Source organism: Nerophis ophidion, linkage group LG21, assembly GCF_033978795.1.
Source record: "Nerophis ophidion isolate RoL-2023_Sa linkage group LG21, RoL_Noph_v1.0, whole genome shotgun sequence".
In the NCBI taxonomy this organism is placed as follows: domain Eukaryota; kingdom Metazoa; phylum Chordata; class Actinopteri; order Syngnathiformes; family Syngnathidae; genus Nerophis; species Nerophis ophidion.
The window spans coordinates 16,675,275-16,699,604 of record NC_084631.1 but is presented as its reverse complement, the minus strand read 5'-3'; positions in this window follow the sequence as shown (position 1 = coordinate 16,699,604).

Genomic DNA, 24,330 nt, shown 5'->3' with positions numbered 1-24,330 from the left:
AATTTACCTATTTTCCCCTCCTTTTCTGAGCCCGACACCACTCTAGGTTAAGAATCGAGAAAATGACACTTACCATTAAAATACCCAGATACCGAAAAAAGTTGATATCTCGAAATAGCACGTTTCACACAAGCCCTGATAAATATTCAACAGCATAAGATACAGGCGTGATTTTTTTTTTTACCCTTTACCATGAATTGATTAACGTGGACCCCGACTTAAACAAGTTGAAAAACTTATTTGGGTGTTACCATTTAGTGGTCAATTGTACAGAATATGTACTGTACTGTGCAATCTACTAATACAAGTATCAATCAATCAATCAATGGCGCCCATCTTCTGTTTGCAGTAGTGCAGCACTGAATTTTTCACTGTTGTTAAACTTGCTTAATTTATTTCCAAGACTTAACAACAATGACATTTTTTTTTATTTTTAGTTTTTTAACTCTATGAGGGATCCTTACGATTTAAAACAGTTTCAGTGTGCAATGCACTGAGCGGAAGTTGGGTTGTTTTTTTGATAATAATGATAATAATGGATTAGATGTATACAGCGCTTTTCTAAAGACTCAACGTGCTTCACAGAGAAGTGAGAACTAGAGATGTCCGATAATATGGGACAGCCGATATTATCGGCCGATATATGCTTTGAAATGCAATATCGGAAATTATCGGTATTGGTTTCAAAAAGTAAATTTTATAACTTTTTAAAACGCCGCTGTACGGAGTGGTACACGGACGTAGGGAGAAGTACAGAGCACCAATAAACCTTAAAGACACTGCCTTTGCGTGCCGGCCCAGTCAATAATAACTATGACTTTTCACACACGCAAGTGAATGCAAGGCATACTTGGTCAACAGCCATACAGGTCACACTGAGGGTGGCGGTATAAAGAACTTTAACACTTTTACAAATATACGCCACACTGTGAACCCACACCAAACAAGATTGACAAACACGTTTCAGGAGAACACCCGCATCGTAGCACTACAGAAAAAATACCCAGAACCCCTTGCAGCACCAACTCTTCCGGGAAGCTACGATATACACCCCCCAAACCCCGCCCACCTCAACCTCCTGATGCTCTCTCAGGGAGAGCATGTCCCAAAATCCAAGCTGCTATTATGAGGCATGTTAAAAAAAAGTAATGCACTAAGAGACTTCAATAATAAATATGTCAGTGCCATGTTGGTATTTTTTGTCCATAACTTGAGTTGATTTATTTTGGAAAACCTTGTTACATTGTTTAATGCAACCAGCGGGGCATCACAACAAAATAAGGTATAATAATATGTTAATTCCACGACTGTATATATCGGTATCGGTTGATATCGGAATCGGTAAGTAATAGTTGGACAATATCGGGATATCGGCAAAAAGCCATTATCAGACATCTCTAGTAAGAACCCTTCGTTCATTCACTCCACATTCACACCTTGTGGTGGTAAGCTACATTTATAGCCACAGCTGCCCTGGAGTAGACTAAACCACAAAGCAAAGGAGCACGCATAGCTGGATCTGTCTTATACAATATATTAAATAAACAGATGAGAACCTTTGATGACATCACACATTTAACATTATAACGACAGCAAAAGTTTATGAAAAAAAAAAAAAAATCACAAGTATAGTAGGTTAGTATGTGACCTTGCTCCGAATATAAAGAGGGCACCATTGCATCGTTGTCTCAGCCTTTGAAGACACAATGAGGTCTTGGTGGTGTGTGACACACTGTAGTGTGGACACTAAAATCCTCACAGGGAATGGGGTAAGTAATTGTTGTGTTGCCAGATGGGAAATGACGAATTATCATTCATAAAGCTAAAATTTTCGCATTTTGTGTAAAATAATTTAATGTTGCTGGGGACCATAACAAATACATGACCACGGACAGGGTTTAATAATATAAATATAATGCACTGCAATTCCGATGTTTGTCAACATCCTATTTTAGTTTTTTGTAGTGGATCACATTATTATAACAAAGCTTAGTTTGTGCTAATGTTTACAAAATGCGAATTATGACCCATATGCCATCACCTTAATTGTTGTGGGGTTGGGTGACAATTTTGGTCCCTTTTTTCGATTCGGGTTCCTAAAGCTTGTCGATTCTGATTCTTGAATAGTCAAAAAGAGAGTATTGAACAAAAATCCCTGGTTTATGGTGGTGGTAGATTTTAAGTGTGGCTAAAAGTCGGAAAAATACAGATGTAGGTCACATGTGGGCAAAACATTTTAAATTGACCTTCAGCACTGTTGGGGAAAAAAGCTGCCATTGAGAGAACAGCGCCCCAATCTGGCATTAAAGAGGCACGTAAGACAAGACACTGTAGGGTTTATTCTGATTTTGTTTGCTAATAGCTATGTATTGAAATGATCAAGATATGCTACCTTTAAATTATTGATTGTACAAATAGCACACTTATCGTACATCTCGCAAGGCTGAGTAGCTACCTATTAAAGGCCTACTGAAACCCATTACTACCTACCACACAGTCTGATAGTTTATACATCCATCCATTCATCCATTTTCTACCGCTTATTCCCTTTTGGGGTCGCGGGGGGCGCTGGCGCCTATCTCAGCTACAATCGGGCGGAAGGCAGGGTACACCCTGGACAAGTCGCCACCTCATCAATGATGAAATATTAACATCGCAACACATGCCAATATGGCCGGTTTAGTGTACTAAGTTCATCCATCTATTTTCTACCGCTTATTCCCTTTTGGGGTCGCTGGTGCCTATCTCAGTTACAATCGGGAGGAAGGCGGGGTAAACCCTAAACAAATCGCCACCTCATCGCAGGTTTACTAAATTGCAATGTTAAATTTCCAGCGGAGTTTCTTGTTGAAAACGTCGCGGAATGATGACGCGTGTGCGTGACGTTACGGACTGTAGAGGACATACTAGCGCAGCACCATTTGCGGCTAAAAGTCATCTTTTTTCATCGCGCAATTAAACAGTATTCTGGACATCTGTGTTGCTGAATATTTTGCAATTTGTTCAATTAATAATGGAGAAATCTAATTAGAAAGATGGAGTTGGGAAGCTTTAGCCACACAAACACACGGTGATTCCTTGTTTAAAATTCCCGGAGGGGAAGCTTTACTATGGATCAGAGCGGTCAAACAAACATGTTTCCTGACCACTTGTCAACAGGCAGGATTCGGTGAGAAAATTGTGGTAAAAAGTCGCCTCTTACCGGAGATCAGCTGAGCTTGCGCCGTCCATGCAGCTGCCGTCGACTTCCATTAGAGACTGTCCTCAAACACCCGTGGACACCCCTCCGATTATCAGGTACTATTTAATCTCACTAAAACACTAGCAACACAATAGAAAGATAAGGGATTTCCCAGAATTATCCTAGTAAATGTGTCTAAAAACATCTGAATTGCTCCCAATGCAATCACCTTTTTGTTTTTAACTTTATTTATTTGTTTTTTTTCTAGTCCTTTGCTATCAATATCAGCATCCACAAATCTTTCATCCTCCCTTAAATTAATGGGGAAATTGTCGTTTTCTCGGTCCGAATAGCTCTTCCTGCTGGAGGCTCCCATTATAAACAATGTGAGGACGTGGGGAGCCCTCACCCTTGTGACGTCATCGTCCGCGACTTACTGTAAAGGCAAGGCTTTTTTTATCAGCACTAAAAGTTGCGAACTTTATCGTCGATGTTCTCTACTAAATCATTTCAGCGAAAATATGGCAATATCGCGAAATGATCAAGTATGACACATAGAATGGACCTGCTATCCCTGTTTAATAAGAACATCTGATTTCAGTAGGCTTTTAAAACCCACATGGGGGAAAAAAACTCCGCGTTCCATCAAGCGGTGCGGCTTCATTGCTTAACAAAGTCATACTCAAACATTTTAACAGATTTTTGAGTGATGGGTGTAATGTTATATATTTTCAATGTAACTTTAAAGTTTTGGTGTTGCTTGCTCAAGAGTGCCTGCTAGGGTCGTTTATTAAACAGGCGTTAACTTGCAGTCCATATAGAATAGAATAGAATATGTCTTTATTGTTATTGTACATTCTAGAACGAAATTGTAAGCAACAACTAATTTAGTGCAAATTCATGATAACACATAGAAACATAAGAACATAGCTACAAATACATAAAATACGTAAAATAAATAAAATACATAAAATACTTAAAAATACCAAACACAAAGCTCACATGCACAGTCTTTATTGTTTTGTTTTCAGCGACACTATCTGTTGCTGAACACAAGACAATATTATATGTCACTATATGTATCTCGCCCTGCGATGAGGTGGCGACTTGTCCAGAGTGTACCCCGCCTTCCGCCCAATTGTAGCTGAGATAGGCGCTAGCGACCCCGAAAGGGAATAAGCGGTAGAAAATGGGTGGATGGATGGATATATGTATCTCTTTTGTGTGGCTGCCATCTTCTGGTCATACTTATTACACTATAAACCACATGAAATTGCTTCAAGGTCATTGGGACTGGTGCTTTACAGAGAATAAATCGGACAATAAAAAAGGAGGATTACCTCCAAATTCTTCAGCCCAGAGGTTGGGTCTTGGGTGCAGTTGGGTGTTCCAACAGGACAATGACCCCAAAAACACGTCAAAAGTGGTAAAGGAATGGCTAAATCAGGCTAGAAATAAAGGTTTTAGAATGGCTGTCCCAAAGTCCTGACTTAAACGTTTGTACAATGCTGAAGAAACAAGTCAATGTCAGAAAACCAACACATTTAGCTGAGCTGCACCAATTTTGAAAAGGAGAAATGTCAAAAATGTAACTTGTAGCTTGCCAGAAGCTTGTGGATGGCTACCAAAAGCATTGTATTGCAGTGAAACTTGCCAAGGGACATGTAAGCGAATATTAACATTGCTGTATGTATACTTTTGACCCAGCAGGTTTGGTCACATTTTCAGTAGACCCATAGTAAATTCATAAAAGAACCAACAAGTGACAAACAAGTATGTGCTCCAATCACTTTATCGCAAACAATTAAGACTTGATGAAATTATTGGAAACTCAAGACAGCCATGACATTATGTTCTCTACGAGCGTATGTTAACTTTTTACCTCGACTGTTTGTATATATATATATTTGTTTTTTTTTAATTATATTTGTATTGTCCCGCTCTTTAAGAAGGGGGACCAGTGGGTGTGTTCCAACTATCGTGGGATCACACTCCCCAGCCTTCCCGGTAAGGTTTATTCAGGTGTACTGGAGAGGAGGCTACGCCGGATAGTCGAACCTCGGATTCAGGAGGAACAGTGTGGTCTTCGTCCTGGTCATGGAACTGTGGACCAGCTCTATACTCTCGGCAGGGTTCTTGAGGGTGCATGGGAGTTTGCCCAAACAGTCTACATGTGCCTTGAGGACTTGGATAAGGCATTCGACTGTGTCCCTCGGGAAGTCCTGAGGGCAGTGCTCAGAGAGTATGGGGTATCGGACTGTCTTATTGTGGCGGTCCGCTCCCTGTACGATCAGTGTCAGAGCTTGGTCCGTCGAACACATTTCCAGTGAGGGTTGGACTCCGCCAAGGCTGTCCCTTGTCACCGATTCTGTTCATAACTTTTATGGACAGAATTTCTAGGCGCAATCAAGGCGTTGAGGGGTTCCGGTTTGGTGGCCGCGGAATTAGGTCCCTGCTTTTTGCAAATGATGTGGTCCTGATCGCTTCATCTGGCCCGGATGTTCAGCTCTCACTGGATTGTTTCGCAGACGAGTGTGAAGCAACCGGAATGAGAATCAGCACCTCCAAGTCCGAGTCCATGGTTTTCGCCCGGAAAAGGGAGGAGACCCTGCCCCGAGTTCACGAGTGAGGGAAGAGTGGATCGTGAGATCGACAGGCGGTTCGGTGCGGCGTCTTCAGTAATGCGGACGTTGTACCGATCCGTTGTGGTGAAGAAGGAGCTGAGCCGGACGGCAAAGCTCTCAATTTACCGGTCGATCTACATTCTCATCCTCACTTATGGTCATGAGCTTTAGGTCATGACCGAAAGGATAAGATCACGGGTACAAGCGGCCGAAATGAGTTTCCTCCGCCGTGTGGTGGGGCTCTCCCTTAGAGAGAGGGTGAGAAGCTCTGCCATCTGGGAGGAGTTCAAAGTAAAGCCGTTGCTCCTCCACATCGAGAAGAGCCAGATGAGGTGGTTCGGGCATCTGGTCAGGATGCCACCCGAACGACTCCCTAGGGAGGTGTTTAGGGCACGTCTAACCGGTACGAGGCCACGGGGAAGACCCAGGACACGTTGGGAAGACTATGTCTCCCGGCTGGCCTGGGAACGCCTCGGGATCTCCCGGGAAGAGCTGAACGAAGTGGCTTAGGCTGCTTACCCCGCGACCCGACCTCGGCTAAGCGGAAGAAGATGGATGGATGGATGGATGGATGGATGTTTGTATTTAAATGACCAAATTGTCCTACTTTTAAAATATTGATTGTACAAATAGGACATTTATCGTACGTCTGGCAAGGCTGAATAGCAACCTATTAAAACCCACATGGGAAAAAAAAAAACCCTCCAGCTTGTCTTGTGGCAAAAGAGCAGCTATTCACCTGGTGAGTTCAGGGTGATCAGTAAAACATAGCACCTGTCAGGAGAAAAAAAAAAGTGTTAAAAAAAACAGATCTGGTTGCTTCATGAGCTGCTGATCAGAAGTAAACGTCTCATTATTCCGTCATGACTGATGAATCGACTCCTTTTCGAATAGGAGTCTGATTTTTTTTGGCTCACTTGGGGGATAACTTGACCTCATATGTTGCGTGTCAGCAACGTTGTTCAAAGGTGGCGACTCGATATCAACTTGGTAGACTTTGTGTATGTTTAACAGAGTTCTGTCGCATCGGATAGAGCCTGTGGCGTTGAAATAGTTTACATCATGTCACCTTGTGGTATGGGTCAGGGGGCCAACACTAAACACAATCAATGGCTGGGCCCTCTCGCCTCGCCTCCAGGACACACAAGCAAGGTCCTCGGTGCTTGTGGGAGCATGTGTATGTGAACGTGTCACGCTCCAAAGCCGCTGTTAGCGAGTGCAAATAAATGGAAACTAATTCAGCCAATGGGGAACGAAAGCGCCGCCACATGGTACTTGACCCCCGTGACCCCCGGGGTTTGACCAACTTGCTGATTTATTTGCTTTTGTTTGTTGCTTCTAGTATTCCAACAGTTGACAGAGCTGCGGCCGTGAAGTAAACGCCACTTTATGTTTCCACAGTCAGGCCCTTTCTAACTCGCACTACTAAAAACCTGTGGAACCGTATTAAAATAATTTTGGTAACACTTTAGTATGGGGAACCCATTTTCACCATTAATTAGTTGCTTATTAACATGCAAATTAGTAACATATTGGCTCTTCATTAGTCATTATTAAGTACTTATGAATGCGTTATTCTGCATGGCCTTATCATACAACTAATAAGCCATTAACTAAGAGTCTTCCCTCAATAACCTCAGAATTAATGCTTATAAGTTGTCAGGCTTTCCCCTGACAATTTGTCTATGTTTTAGTTTTCCTCTGCATTTGTCTGTGTCCTCGGTGTTTAGTATCTCCTGTCTTTAGTTCCTGTCTAGTGCTCTTATTTTGTCAGCTTCCTGTCTTGTTCCCTGAGTGCTGTGTTCCTCCTCAGCTGCGGCTGATTGGCACCTGGTCACACCCGTTGCCAATCAGCCCGCTCCTATTTGTACCCTCTTCGTCTTGTGTCAGTTGCTGGATCATTGCATTGTCAATTGTATTGTCGTTGCCTCATGTCACCCTTGTGTCTTTGCTACCTGTCGTGTCTGGCGTCATTTCAGCTATTACCTGTCGTGCTAGATCTTGTCCTGGTCGTCGTAGCGGTAAGCTGTTTTTGTTAGCCATTAGCTATTTCCAGTTTTTCTGTTTGTTATCCTCTAGCTTCCATGCTAAAGTTCCTTTTTGTTTTTCTAGCTCCCAGTGCTAGCTCTCTTAGTTTGTTATTCCGCCCATGTGCGTGCTTTTGGTTTGAACCCTTTGTTTGATTTTGTCTTAGCATCTTTATTAAATCATGTTTGCTCACTCCATGCCTGCCTCCATGTCTGCATCTTGGGGTTCGACACCAAATACCTCTGACATAAGTAAGCCTAAACCTAACCCTGACCTTTGTGTGTAACCCGAGTCTCCAAATAACTCCAAATTAGGTCTGTGTCACTTTAATAAACAACTAATTAATGTCCAGGGTGTACACCGCCTTCCGCCCGATTGTAGCTGAGATAGGCGCCAGCGCCCCCCGCGACCCCAAAAGGGAATAAGCGGTAGAAAATGGATGGATGGATGGATAATGGTGAATAAGTTTCCCATATTAAAGTGTTACCATCGTTTTGAATCACAGGACAATAAATAGTACACATAGAGTTACACTGCTCATTTTCTGCCACTTGCCAATATATTTTTCTAACATTTGTTTATTGGGTTTTAAGTACCTTCAAGGTAGAAAAGCGCTATACAAGTACAACCCATTTATCATTTTAGTTCAGTTTATCTATTGATCGAGCACATTTAAAAAGGACCCCAGTCGGGCAAAGTGCCATACATACATAAGAAAAGTGTCACATAGTGTCACATTTACATGTTAACATGGAACGATGACTACAATACAGTAGTAAAACAGACCTTAAAGGCCTACTGAAATGAGATTTTCTTATTTAAACGGGGATAGCAGGTCCATTCTGTGTGTCATACTTGATCACTTTGCGATTTTGCCATATTTTTGCTGAAAGGATTTAGTAAAGAACATCCTTGATAAAGTTTGCAACTTTTGGTCATTAATAAAAAAGCCTTGCCTATACTGGAAGTAGCAGAAGATGTGCGCGTGACGTCACGGGTTGTGGAGCTCCTCACATCCTCACATTGTTTACAATCATGGCCACCAGCAGCGAGAGCGATTCCGACCGAGAAAGCGATGATTTCCCCATTAATTTGAGTGAGGATACAAGATTTGTGGATGCGGATAGTGAGAGTGAAGGACTAGAAAAAAAGAAAAAAAAGGCGAGGGCACTGGTAGCGATTCAGATGTTATTAGACACATTTACTAGGTTAATTCTGGAAAATCCCTTATCTGCTTATTGTGCTACTAGTGTTTTAGTGAGATTATATGGTACCTGAATGTCGGAGGGGTGTGGCCACGGGTGTGGTGACCGCAAGTGTCTCTGGTGGGAGGAGGTAAGAGGGTCCCCTGCTGCAGGAGGACGCAAGCTCCGCTCATGTCTACGGTAGGAGCCGACTTATTACCACAATTTTCTCACCGAAACCTGCCGGTTGACACGTGGTCGGGAACCATGTTCGCCTGACCGCTCTGTTCCATAATAAAGCTTCACCTTCGGGAATGTAAACAAGGAAACACCGGCTGTGTTTGTGTGGCTAAAGGCAAATGCAATACACCGCTTCCCACCAACATCTTCTCAACTTTGACTTCTCCATTATTAATTGAACAAATTGCAAAAGATTCAGCAACACAGATGTCCAGAATAATGTGTAATTATGCAATGAAAGGAGACGACTTTTAGCTGTGACTGGTGCTGGAAGATCATGTCCGCTACCACCGGTGACGTCATGCGCACGCGTCATCATTCCGCGAGGTTTTCAACAGGATACTTCGCGGGATATTTAAAATTGCAATTTAGTAAACTAAACCGGCCGTATTGGCATGTGTTGCAATGTTAATACTTCATCATTGATATATAAACTATCAGATTACATGGTCGGTAGTAGTGGGTTTCGTTTCAGGAGGCCTTTAAAAGAATTGCGGAATATACTACCAAGATATCCTGTCTAACTAATATGGTTTTATGTACACATAGTTGACAGGAATAGCCAAAAAATGCATGAATGCTGTTTTTTTTCAACCTCAACAAGAAAAATAAATAAACAAATCGATAAATACAAATCAAATCTAGAAGGTAATTAAATAAATAAAAGAGAAACCACGGACCGATATCAACATAAAACCACAGGCATTCCTGAATGGCCCTAGCAAGATACAACGACCAACAAGCACACACACAAAAGGCTCATCAACCACCCACATTTCACCACTTGTCAAGAGTTAACAATTTACTTCTGGAAATTACCTTGATTTTAATAGCTATTTATTTATTTGTATTCAATGATTTTGCAAGATAATCTTAATTTTAGCAAAATTAATTATATTTGCTCAATGCCAGTTTTAAAATTGAGAAAATAACTTTTCAAAAAGGACTGTTTAAAGATTCTGAGGATGCTTAATTTAAGAATGCTTGTTTTTCAGAATAAAAATACATAGCTGTATCTCAAAACTACTGCTAAGTTATAGATATACACATCTATCTGTACTGTAAAGTTCAAATTTGAATGACAAAAACAGAAAGTCTAAAAAATTAAAAAATAAGTCTATCTTAATTCATTATGTCTTATCAAGTCAATTGAACAAGCTGCAGGGACGGATTGTTTCACTAATTATAAGTGTTGCCACTATACCAATATTTTGGTACCGGTACCAAAATTATTTTGATTCTTTTCCGTACTTTTCTGATACTTTTCTAAATAAAGGGAACTACAAAAAATTGAATTATTGGCTTTATTTTAACAAACAAATCTTACGGTACATTAAACATATGTTTCTTATTGCAAGTTTGTCCTTAAAAAGAATAGTGATCATACAAGACAACTTGTCTTTTAGTAGTAAGTAAGCTAATTTAGTCTGCTGAAATATGCAGTAACATATTGTCATTTTCCATTCTATTATTCTGTCAAAATATTGAAAGATAATTGGTAGAAAATGAATTATTAATCTACTTGTTCATTTACTATTGATATATGCTTGTCAGAGTTTGTTGGTGACGAACCCCAAGATGCAGAGGGGGCAGGTATTGAGTGAGAAAACATTATTTAATTAAAATACTAGATCAAGAACAAACAAAAGGGTACTAACAAAAAGCGCGCAAGAGGCGGATAACAAACTTGGCAATGAACAAACAAAACTGGAAGCAGGGAACAAAAGACAGTAAGCTACAAACAGCTACCGAAGATAGCTTACCGCAACGCTGCATTGACACAACACGACATGACACGACAAGTAGCAACAATAATACAGAAGTGACAATACATGACAATAATCCAGCACTGACTGGAGGAAAAAAGCAGGTAAAAAGAAAATAGGGCTGATTGACACCAGGTGTGGCCAGGTGCTGATCAGCCGCAGTTGAGGGGAAACAATTCTCATGGAGAAAGACAGGAAACCAACAAAATAAGAGCGCTAAAAAGAAATACTAAACACACAGGAAAAAACTAGAACACAAACAAACTGTCAGGGGCCTGCCTGACAGTAGCCCCCCTTCCCACAATGGATACCAACCCCTTCCCACAACGGATACCAGACGTTTTAGTAAACGTCCCCCCCTCCAAAAAAAACAGTCCAAAGTCACGGGAGGGTGGAGGGAGGACAAGGAGGTGGGCCGCCAGGCCAAGTATCACCGCAACCAGCAGGGAAGAGTCAGGTGGTGACGACGAATAGAACGCTGCTGCAATTGGCAAGGCGGTCGCCCATGAAACGACCACATCTTTTGCCGACAAGAGTATGGTGGCACCCTCTGCTGGCCCACTGGACAGGATGGTGGTGGCGCCCTCTACTGGCCCACCAGACAGGATGGTGGTGGCGACCCCTGCTGTTGGCCCACCGGACAGGATGATGGTGGCACCCCCTGCTGCTGGCACGCCGGACAGGAGGGTGGCGCCCCCTGCTGCTGGCTCACCGGAGGAGATAGTGGCGCCCTCTGCTGCTGGCCCACCGGAGAGGATGGTTGCGCCCCCTACTGCTGGCCCATCGGAGAGGATGGTGGTGCCCCCTGCTGCTAGCCCACCGGAGTGCGTGTCGAGACGTAGTTGTGCCTCAGCTGCACACTTACTCATAGCCCACTCCTCAAGGGACGGATCCCAGACGTCCCCAGATAGGCCCACAGTCAACAGGGGTTGATGGGAGGGGGCTTGAAATGCGGCCGAACTCTTCTTTAATTTCGTCACTAATTCTAGGGCTAAATTAAGCCTCTCCGCCGTACACATCTCTGCGGGGTTAGAATTTGGTTGGATTATTCTGTCAGATTTTGTTGGTGACAAACCCCAAGATGCAGAGAAGGGGGAAGGCATTGAGTGAGAAAACATGATTTAATTAAAATACTAGAACAAGAACAAACAAAAAGGGACAAAAGCAGGTAAAAATAGGAGTGGGCTGATTGACACCAGGTGTGGTCAGGTGCCAATCAGCCGCAGCTCAGGGGAAACAGCGCTCAGGGAGAAAAACAGGAAACCAACAAAATAAGAGCGCTGACAGGGAATACTAAACACACAGGAAAACACTAGAACACAAACAAACTGTCAGGGGCCAGCCTGACACTGCTTAATTCTCTTTTAACATGTTCTATCTACACTTATGTTAAAATGTAATAATCACTTATTCTTTTATTGTTTGGATGTTTTACATTATAATCCGATACCAAGTCGTTACAGGATCATACATTGGTTGTATTCAAAGTCCTAAAATCTTGTGTTTTTATCTTGTATTGTGTCAGCTCAGTGTAGCAGGAATAAAATAAAGCCACCCTCTCTATATGCAGATCACGTGCTGTAATCTGTGGGGGGCTCCATTGTGTGTATAAAGCATTAATAATTAATAATGTCAATTAATGAATGACGTGGCACTTCATATCAAATTTGACAGAAAACATCTTTCTAGCCTCTCTCTCATAAGAACATAATAGCAAATTACCCCATGGAGTCATAATGGCTCCCATGGCTCCTTGACCAAGAGTGCTGGTCTTCCCGGTCGTAAATGAGTTAGGAATTTGAATAAATGTATGTTGAAATTGTTATTTTGCACACAAAAAATAAGTATGCACCAATTTATTTCCAGTCGATTTATTTTTCATTATAATGTTTTATTAACCTGTCCTGTTTGATATTGTTGATCAAGATCTAGATTGTTTTAGTACAAAACATTCATCAAAATAAATTCAAGTTCGATTGAAAAAGTGTGAAAAATGTTGTGCTCCACATAACATTCTGTTTCGCACAAAATTTAGAACCGATTTCCATTCATTCGGAGCATGGCTTAAGAAAATAAGCTACATTTTTGAATAAAGAAGCGCCTGTTAAATGTCAATACTTACTTACTTACTTAGGCCTTAGTATTCCCTGAGGAACATAGGCCGCCCGACAAAAGCCTTCCATCCATTCCGGTCTTGTGCCCTACGGTCGAGTTGTTGCCATGACAGCCCCTCAGCCCTCATCTCCTGTTCCGTGCTTCTTCTCCAGGTTGTTCTTCGTCTCCCTCTGTTTCTTTTTCCCCGTGGGTTCCATGTTAGTGCCTGTTTGGTGATTGATTTATTGGGTTTTCTGTGTGTGTGGCCTATCCAGCTCCACTTCCTTCTCCTGATTTGCAATTCCACTGGTTCTTGTTCTGTGAGTTCCCACAGGTTGGCATTGGTGATGGTGTTTGGCCAGTAGACTCCGAGGACCCGACGGAGACAACGGTTTACGAATGTCTGAAGTTTAGTGAGTATGCTATTGGTGGTTTTCCATGTTTCTGATCCGTACAGCAGGATGGATTTGACATTAGAGTTAAGTATTTTCAGTTTGGTTTTGAGATAAATGTTTTTTGCTCCCCATATTTTGTTTAGCATGTTGAATGATGTTCTTGTTTTCCCTATTCTGGATTTGACATCTTCATCTGCCCCTCCATCTACACTGATTATGCTCCCCAAGTATGTAAAACTGACTACCTCCTCTAATTGATTATGGTCCATTGTTATTGGTGTATTGTTCTTATTATTGATACGCATGCCCTTTGTTTTTTGTGAATTGATCTTAAGCCCAAGAAATGCAGCAGCTCTTTGTAGTTTTTGTGATTTGTCCTGCATCTGTGAGTGTGAGCCAGGAGAGCTAGATCGTCTGCAAAGTCTAGGTCCTCCAGTTGTTCGGTAAGGCTCCACTATATGCCGGCTTTGCTGTTTTTGGTTGTTTGGTTCATGGTCCAGTCAATACAGAGGAAGAAAAGGAAAGGCGAGAGTAGACATCCTTTCCGCACCCCAGTCAGGACCTCGAAGGCCTCCGATGGGCATCCTTCATGTAGGACACGACATCGCATCCCTTGGTAGGTGCTCTTGATGATGTTGATGAGCTTCACTGGGATGCCATAGTGTGCCATCAGCTTCCACAGTGTCTCACAGTCGACACTGTCAAACACCTTTTTAAAGTCTATGCAATTAATATATACCGGTGAGTTCCATTCCATGGATTGTTCTATTATAATCCTGAGGGAGGCAATTTGGTCAGCACAAGATCTTCCAATTCTGGAACCAGCCTGGTTTTCCCTCAGTTGTTCCCCTGTAGTTTTTACACTCCCTGAGGTCTCCTTTCTTGGGAATCTTTATGATGTTGCCATCTCTCCAGTCTGATGGGACTTTTTCTTCCTCCCAGATAGTTTGCATGAGATGAAAAAGTATGCTGGAGGATGTTTCGATATCGGTTTAGAGAGCTTCTGCTGGTAGCTCATCTCGTCCTTCTGCCTTTCCTGCTCTCAGGGCTTTGATGGTCTTCCTGATTTCCAGTTTGGTAGGGGGGTTGCAGTTTATTTCAAGCATAATTGGAGCTGGTGGAAGATCTGCAGTCAGTTGAGGGGGCTCTCTGTTGAGTAGGTCTTGAAAGTGATCAGTCCATCTCTGGAGTTGATCTTCCTTGGTTGTGAGGAGTGTACCATTGGTGTCTTTAATATGCATTTGGGCTTGTTTAAATTTGCCGGTGAGCATCTTTGTGGTTTGATAGTTCTTTCAGATTATTCTTTCCTGCTGCTTCCTCTGCCTCCTGTATTGAATCTTCGATGTACTTCTTTTTGTCCTTTCTGACACGTCTTCACATCCTTGTTTACTACTTCATATTCTCTTTGTGCTGCTGCCTTTTCTGCTCTCGTTCTGCATCTGTTAAGTACCACCTTTTTTCCCCTTCTCACAGTAACTTTTGTTAAATGTCAATCAATCAATCAATCAATCAATGTTTACTTATATAGCCTTAAATCACTAGTGTCTCAAAGGGCTGCACAAACCACTACGACATCCTCGGTAGGCCCACATAAGGGCAAGGAAAACTCACACCCAGTGACAATAATGACCCAGTGGGACGTCGGTGACAATGATGACTATGAGAACCTTGGAGAAGTGGAAAGCAATGGATGTCGAGCGGGTCTAACATGATACTGTGAAAATTCAATCTATAATGGATCCAACACAGTCGCGAGAGTCCAGTCCAAAGCGGATCCAACACAGCAGCGAGAGTCCCGTTCACAGCGGAGCCAGCAGGAAACCATCCCAAGCGGAGGCAGATCAGCAGCGCAGAGATGTCCCCAGCCGATACACAGGCAAGCAGTACATGGCCACCGGATCGGACCGGACCCCTTCCACAAGTTAAATCCTGAAACTTATTCCAAGCCTCTTCCTGCTATGTCACTGATAAAAAATATAATGGCATATTTCCCCAATTATTATTATTCTCCCCCACGCATGCAGTCTTAGTTAAAGTTAAGTAAAAATAAAATCAATCAATCAATGTTTACTTATATAGCCCTAAATCACTAGTGTCTCAAAGGGCTGCACAAACCACTACGACATCCTCGGTAGGCCCACATAAGGGCAAGGAAAACTCACACCCAGTGGGACATCGGTGACAATAATGACCCAGTGGGACGTCGGTGACAATGATGACTATGAGAACATGATACTGTGATACTGATGATACTGATGACTATGATATTGTGATACTGATGATACTGATGACTATGAGAACATATGAGAACATGATACTGTGAAAGATCAATCCATAATGGATCCAACACAGTCGCGAGAGTCCAGTCCAAAGCGGATCCAACACAGCAGCGAGAGTCCCGTTCACAGCGGAGCCAGCAGGAAACCATCCCAAGCGGAGGCTGATCAGCAGCGCAGAGATGTCCCCAGCCGATACACAGGCGAGCAGTACATGGCCACCGGATCGGACCGGACTCCCTCCACAAAGGAGAGTGGGACATAGAAGAAAAAGAAAAGAAACGGCAGATCAACTGGTCTAAAAAGGGAGTCTATTTAAAGGCTAGAGTATACAAATGAGTTTTAAGGTGAGACTTAAATGCTTCTACTGAGGTAGCATCTCGAACTGTTACCGGGAGGGCATTCCAGAGTACTGGAGCCCAAAATGAAAAAGCTCTACAGCCCGCAGACTTTTTTTGGGCTTTGGGAATCACTAATAAGCCGGAGTCCTTTGAACGCAGATTTCTTGCCGGGACATATGGTACAATACAATCGGCAAGATAGGATGGAGCTAGACCGTGTAGTATTTTATACGTAAGTAGTAAAACCTTAAAGTCACATCTTAAGTGCACAGGAAGCCAGTGCAGGTGAGCCAGTACAGGCGTAATGTGATCAAACTTTCTTGTTCTTGTCAAAAGTCTAGCAGACGCATTTTGTACCAACTGTAATCTTTTAATGCTAGACATGGAGAGACCCGAAAATAATACGTTACAGTAGTCAAGGCGAGACGTAACAAACGCATGGATAATGATCTCAGCGTCTTTAGTGGACAGAATGGAGCGAATTTTAGCGATATTGCGGAGATGAAAGAAGGCCGTTTTAGTAACGCTTTTAATGTGTGCCTCAAAGGAGAGAGTTGGGTCGAAGATAATACCCAGATTCTTTACCGTGTCGCCTTGTTTAATTGTTTGGTTGTCAAATGTTAGAGTTGTATTAAATAGAGTTCGGTGTCTAGCAGGACCGATAATCAGCATTTCCGTTTTTTTGGCGTTGAGTTGCAAAAAGTTAGCGGACATCCATTGTTTAATTTCATTAAGACACGCCTCCAGCTGACTACAATCCGGCATGTTGGTCAGCTTTAGGGGCATGTAGAGTTGGGTGTCATCAGCATAACAGTGAAAGCTAACACCGTATTTGCGTATGATGTCACCTAGCGGCAGCATGTAGATGCTGAAGAGTGCAGGGCCAAGGACCGAACCCTGGGGAACTCCACACGTTACCTTAACGTAGTCCGAGGTCACATTGTTATGGGAGACACACTGTATCCTATCAGTAAGATAAGAGTTAAACCAAGACAGGGCTAAGTCTGACATACCAATTCGTGTTTTGATACGTTCTAATAAAATATTATGATCGACAGTATCGAAAGCAGCGCTAAGATCGAGGAGCAGCAACATAGATGACGCATCAGAATCCATCGTTAGCAATAGATCATTAGTCATTTTTGCGAGGGCTGTCTCCGTCGAGTGATTTGCCCTGAAACCGGATTGAAAGGTTTCACACAGATTGTTAGACGCTAAGTGTTCATTTAACTGCGTCGCAACAATTTTTTCGAGGATTTTTGAAATAAAGGGAAGGTGAGACACCGGTCGGTAGTTTACCATGAGGTCAGGATCGAGGTTAGGTCTTTTAAGAAGAGGATGAATAACCGCTTTTTTGAATGCTAGGGGAACAGTGCCCGAGGAAAGTGATAAGTTTATAATATTTAGCACTGATGGACCTAATAATACAAAGAGCTCCTTGATCAGTTTCCCAGGAAGAGGGTCAAGTAAACAGGTTGTTTGTTTTATTCCATTTACACGTTGTAACAATTCCTCTAATGTTATTTCCTCAAAACGAGAGAAACTATTTTGGAGGGCAGTATCCGCCGTATATACAATTGTGTCAGTGTTAATAGAACCCCGTTGTAGCTGGGACGCATTGTCTTTAATCTCCTTTCTAATGACTTCAATTTTCTTACTAAAGAATTGCATAAAGTCATCAGCTGAGTGGGTGGAGCTACTGGAAGGAGTCCCTTGTTGGGTTAGCGATGCTACCGTACTAAACAAAAATTTAGGATCATTTTTATTACGGTGGATGAGATTTGAGTAATAATTAGCTTTAGCTAAGGTAAGCATGCGTTTATAAGTTATTAAACCATCACTCCATGCTTGATGGTGTACCTCAAGTTTAGTCGTGCGCCATTTGCGTTCCAGCTTTCTGCATTATAATTTCTGAGCTCTAGTTTCTTCTGTAAACCACGGGGTGCGCTTTTTTGGAGCCTTTTTTAACTTTAGCGGTGCTATGTTATCAATGGTTTCGCGCAGGGCGTCGTTAAAGTTGTTAGTGAGGTTATCAATAGAGCCCACATATTTTGGGAATGGTGCCATTACCGAGGGCAGTAGGTCAGCAAGAGTTGTCGTTGTGGCCATATTAATGTTGCGGCTGCTATAGCAGTTATTATTATTATTAGTTTGACGAACATTCATCTGAACCTCGAATTTTATAAGGTAATGATCGGACAATACTTTAGTATACGGGAGTATCGTAACTTTGGAAGCGGTGATACCCCTGACAAGCACTAGGTCTATCGTATTACCGTTGCGATGCGTGGGTTCATTTATTATTTGTGTAAGACCACAGCTATCAATTATAGTCTGGAGCGCTACGCACGGTGGGTCCGATGGGGTATTCATATGGATATTAAAGTCCCCCATTATGATTATATTATCGGCGTGTGTCACTAGATCAGCAATGAACTCTGAGAATTCATTGATAAAGTCCGAATAGGGCCCTGGGGGGCGGTAGATAACAGCCAGGTGTAGAGGCAGCGGTGTGACAGACCTCATAGTAAGCACCTCAAACGATTTATATTTATTATTTATGTTAGGACTAAGGTTAAAGTTTTCGTTGTATATTAGTGCGACCCCCCCACCCCTTTTAAGCGGACGGGCAATATGCGCATGTGTAAAACTATATACATCTGCTTTCGACCCATCCCCATGTTCACCCCCTGGTAGGTGAGGGGAGCAGTGAGCAGAAACGGCCACGCTCAGGAATCATTTTGGTCATTTAACCCCCAATTCCAACCCTTGATGCTGAGTGCCAAGCAGGTAAGCAATGTTATGTCTCGACCGGGGTTCGAATTCACAACTTTCCGGTTTAAGGGCAGACACCCTAACCACAAGGTCACTGAGCTCGTCAACAATAAAAACAAAAAACAAATGAAAGATATGCAATTGCAATGTTTGATTATTTTGAATGTGTTATTTTGCACATACAGTCATGGTCAAAAGTTTACATAAACTTGTAAAAAACAATGTCATGGGTGTCTTGAGTTTCCAATAATTTCTACAACTCTTATTTGTTTTGTGATAGAGTGATCAGAGCACATATTTGTTGGTCACAAAAAAACATTCATGAAGTTCGGTTCTTTTATTAATTTATTATGGGTTTAATGAAAATGTGACCAAATCTACTGAAAAGAACAATTTCTTACCAATGAATTGGTTTTAGTACAAAAGATGCATCCAACATGTCGATTAAAAAAGTATATATATGTTTCACATGAATAGAAACAATTATAATTTTTGTGATGGGTGGCTCAAAATAAAATTCAGCTATGGGCGGAATCCATTATATTATGGTGGGGGTCTTTTACACTAGTTTGCGTCAATGAATCTGTCCATCACCCAGCATCATATTATTACCACCCACCCATTTGTCGGGCCCCATTAACCAGGAGGCTGCCTGATAATTTACTACCTGATTGATGACATGTTTCATTTGTTTGCTAACAGTTCGACCTTGGCTTGTATCTATGCTCTACTGAGCGCCATTCTGGTCTTTTATGATCATCATAACATTGCTAAAACTACTATGTTGTTTATGACTTCTGCACAGCTCTATTAATCAAACTTTCTTATTTTACGGGACATACGGCCCCTTTTTGACCGAGCGCTATTTGCCTGCAAACACACCTTCTGTGTAGGTTTCTATAGTTTGTATCCACAAGAACCATGCATTCCCGTCAGAAATGAACTTTGGGTCACTTTGGTACGTATAGGTCAACATGTTAGTTTCTTTCTCTAAGACTGAGAAGAAATCAGCAGGCCTAATAGAAATCTGGCTTTAGTCAGTGAAAATATATGTTCATCAATAAATGTCATCCAGTTTTGACAAAACTGCCACTAATTCATTTATTGGCTTTCTTTTTTTATTGGACCCCGACTTAAACAAGTTGAAAAACTTATTCGGGTGTTACCATTTAGTGGTCAATTGTACGGAATATGTACTGTACTGTGCAATCTACTAATAAAAGTATCAATCAATCAAAATCAATCAATTCTGACAATCATGAGACGATCAAGATACATTTACTCTACGTGTTTCGATTTCAAAATATTTTTTCTCCCGTTCTCTGCGTCCAAGATGCTTTCAGGAGCCCTGGATTTCTGAGCGTCGACATTGTTGTTGTTTGTTGTTGTGGATCACAGTTGGTTTTGCTGCGGTAACGAGAACAATTTGCTTTGAATTGTATTTCTTATTTTTGAATGTATTACTTATTAATATTTTAAGTATTTGAGGGGAAATGCACTTTTATTTTTTTTTATTTTGCCTATCGTGTCACGCCCTTGCTCGCTCTTCCCGCATCGCGGCCACGCGCCGGTATGGCTGCAGGCAATCAGCAGTCAGCGCACCTGGTATGATAAGGGCGGACGTCATAAACATCAGCGGACTCAAAGATCCAGTGCCGGAACATAGTTCACTCCATATAGTAAGCATCCCGTAACTGGCTTACCTCCTCGTACCTGCACTTTGTGCTTTCCCTCCGCCCGTGTCTTATGTACTCTGTGTTCCCCACAGTGTTCCTTCTGTATCCAGTGATCGAGCTTTGCGCCTCAACTTCCCTCCGGATTTTGGACTGCTTCCCTCGATCCTCAAGCCCCGCTCGGACACGAAACTCGACGCCTCTCTCCAGCACCTGACCGCTCACTTGCCTTGCCCCTTTGGACTTTTGAAGGATTCATCCAAAAAAAACCCTCTGGTAACATTTACATTGCTAATTAAAGTTAAAGTGAGTTCAAACCCTGGCCGAGTCATACCAAAGACTATAAAAATGGGACCCATTACTATGGCGTCACTTTAGTGCCAAAAATCCAAGCGCATAAAAACTGTTATCGCGCGCTGATTCTCCACTTCGCGCGCGTGCGCGACACCCTTTTGCGCGCGTGTGGTGCCTTAGCGCGCGCGCGCGGTGCCATTTTGCGCGCGTGATTTGCCTTTTTGCGCACGCGCGATACCTATATGTGCGCGCTCCGTCTCGGTCTGGCATCTCTCCTCGCGCTCTCATGTTTGTTTTGGCACTTTGGGGGCGGGAATGGTTGGACAGCCCCTTCTTTCTGATTGGCTCTGAGCGCTGTCAGTCAATAACAACGTGGCGGCCATCTTACCTCAGGCAGATGGCCACGCCCAGTACATAGTTGTCAAGGAACATGTACTACTTAAATAACCATAACTTGCTCAATTTTCAACTCATTTCCAAACAGTTTGATTTGTTATAAATGTCAGGTTTTCATGGGGCTATCATGGCTGAGCAAGTAAGTCTTACACTATTATCTCTCAGATTTGATTTGCCTAATGTATGGAGCTAGCTTTTTTTGTTGTTTTTTTAAATGCATATGTTTAACTCTGCCATCTGTACTGGTCTGGGCTGATATCTAATTTTCCATAGTTTGAGTTGTTTGCAGAAGCGTAAAAGAGAGATATTGATCTTGACACTTCATTAACTATGTGATGTTCTCTCAACAGATGAGACATTACCTTCTTCAAAGACTTTTAGAATGTGTTTGTGTCAAGATCAATATCTCTCTTTTCATACACATACAACCAGTCCACAGATGTCAGTAAATGATGGAAATTATATTTTCAAATATGTTTTCTTTGCTCACTTGTCTGTTTTAAAAAAATATTTTTATTTATATAATATTTGTATAAGTAAATATTGAATGTGTGCCACGATGTTGGACCATTTTTTTTTTCCTCTATCTACTTTAAGTTTACACTAGAGTCTACCTGAACCCACTTATCTATGCGTACTTCATATCAGGACCACATGATTAGCATATGGGCCTAATTATTGATGTTATGATTGCAATTACTATTTTAGTAGAATAATGAATGACAAGTTATCACTACAATTAAGTAATATGGTTTTAATATTACTATAAAAAGTATTTAGGTTTCTGCAAACAACTAAAATTATGAAAAATTAGACATCAGCCAAGATCAGTATAGAAGGCGGAGTTAAAAATATGTATTTAAAAAAACAACAAAAAAAAGCTACTTCCATACATTAGGCAAATTAAATCTGAGAGATAATTGTATTAAAGACTTACTTTTTCAGCCATGATAGCCCCATGAAAACCTGATTTCCTTTCTTTTTAATCCCAGGGAACTGCCAGGTACCTTTCATCATAGATATGAATAAACACTCCATTTTTTTACATCTTACCTCGGACAGCTGGTTCCAATCATTTTATTGATGTCAATGCTACAAGTACTATTTAAATATAAATATATATACAATACTCTGACATTTATAACAAATCGAAAAGAGGAAAGAAAATTGATAGTCCCACTTTGTGCCATACATTCAATATTTCCATATACAAATATTATATAAATATATTCTTTTTTTTAAAACAGACAAGTGAGGAAAGAAAACATATTTGAAAATATAATTTCCATCATTGACTGACATCAGTGGACTGGTTGTATGTGTATGAAAAAAGATATATCCTAAAACTTCATTAACTATGTGATGTTCTCTCAACAGATGAGACATTACCTTCTTCAAAGACTTTTAGATAAAATTCAATTGGCATTTTCCACAACTCCACTAAATTTGGACTTTTTAGAATGTATTTGTCGACAAGAGCTGTATTATTTTGATACATATTGAAGATGACCCACCCTGCTATACTTCTGATTGGCCCTGAGCGATTTTCGCCTGACCAATCATAAAGGAGGGGCTGTGTAAGAATAACCGCCCATAAAGTACCAAAACGAAGACGGCGCACGCGCACATAGGCACCCTGCGCACGCAAAAAGGCGCCGCACGCGCGCACAAAGACACCTCGCGCACGCAAAAAGAATCAGCGCGCGATAACAGTTTTTATGCGCTTGGATTTTTGGCACTAATGTGATGCCATACATTACCTTCCTACTTGACACTCAGCATCAAGGGCTGGAATTGGGGGTTAAATCACCAATAATGATTCCCAGGCATGGCCCCTGCTGCTGCTCACTGCTCCCCTCACTTCCCAGGGGGTACTTCGCATCGTCTTGCGCCATACAATTTTAGTATCATACACACCCCAGCATATTATCAGTTTCAATAAAGCTATTAAACTGATTCCTGCACGTAACATATTGTTCACAATCATTATGAAACACACAATGACGGATGGATTTTTATTTTTTGTTTACATTTTAAATATTAAATACATGCAAATAAAAGTCAATTTACAGTGAAGCCAATAGGAGCTCCACTACTCGACCACACTCCATTTTTATTCTTTGACTTGAATATTAACCAAGTATTAGTAATATTGTTATTATAAGTGCTAACGCAGACAAACTATTAATAGCGACACAGTTATCACAAGTTTGAGTCCATATGTGTACATCACCAAGTGGTCTGCTGCTTCCTCGCTTCTTGAAAGTTTATTGGAAGATAATAAATCATGCATCTCACTTGGAAAGTAGAAGGCTGAGGACTTACTCCGACAAGTTGGTACACTTTGTTTTATCATTTAATTGTAACTAATCAAATAAGGAATTTAATTCGAGCATTATGAAGTGCCCAGGACTTTAAAAATGCCAGCACAATTTCCCAGTTGCAAAAGAGCGCACATGAGAGCGGGGTGCGTGTGTGCTGTGACCTGTAAGGCAGCGAACAGCAAAGAGGGTTTTTTTTTTTTTAGGAACGCACACATCTTTTAAAAGTACAATTTAACTGTTATCAGAAAAGAAGAATGAAGGTTGTGGCAAGCACTAAAATAGTTTAACTATTTCCCTGCATTGAGGCTATGACGTGTGTTTATCCAATTAGTTGAAAAAAAAAATCAGTAGATTATTCATTATTAAAAGATTCTATACCTGCAACCATACATCCTAGTCAATCATTTGCATTATTTTCTCCGTTTTAAGAATCACAGACTGACCAGTCTTGTTTAAATATTAGAAATTGAGTTTCATCAATTTATAGACTTGTTTTAAGTTGGGGTTGGGGGCTGGGGGCTCCACTCAGGCGGAAGGCAGGGTACACCCTGGTCTGGACAACCTCCATTCCATGTTATTTCAGCTAATTTTTTTAACTTTTTTGTTAATCGGGTGATTAGGACAGAACATAATTGAGAACCACTGCTCTGGGATTTTGTAATTGTGAATTGTGTCACGATGACAACTTTAAGTGTCTACAACTGAAACGATTAATCGATTAAATCGGGAAAAAAAGCTT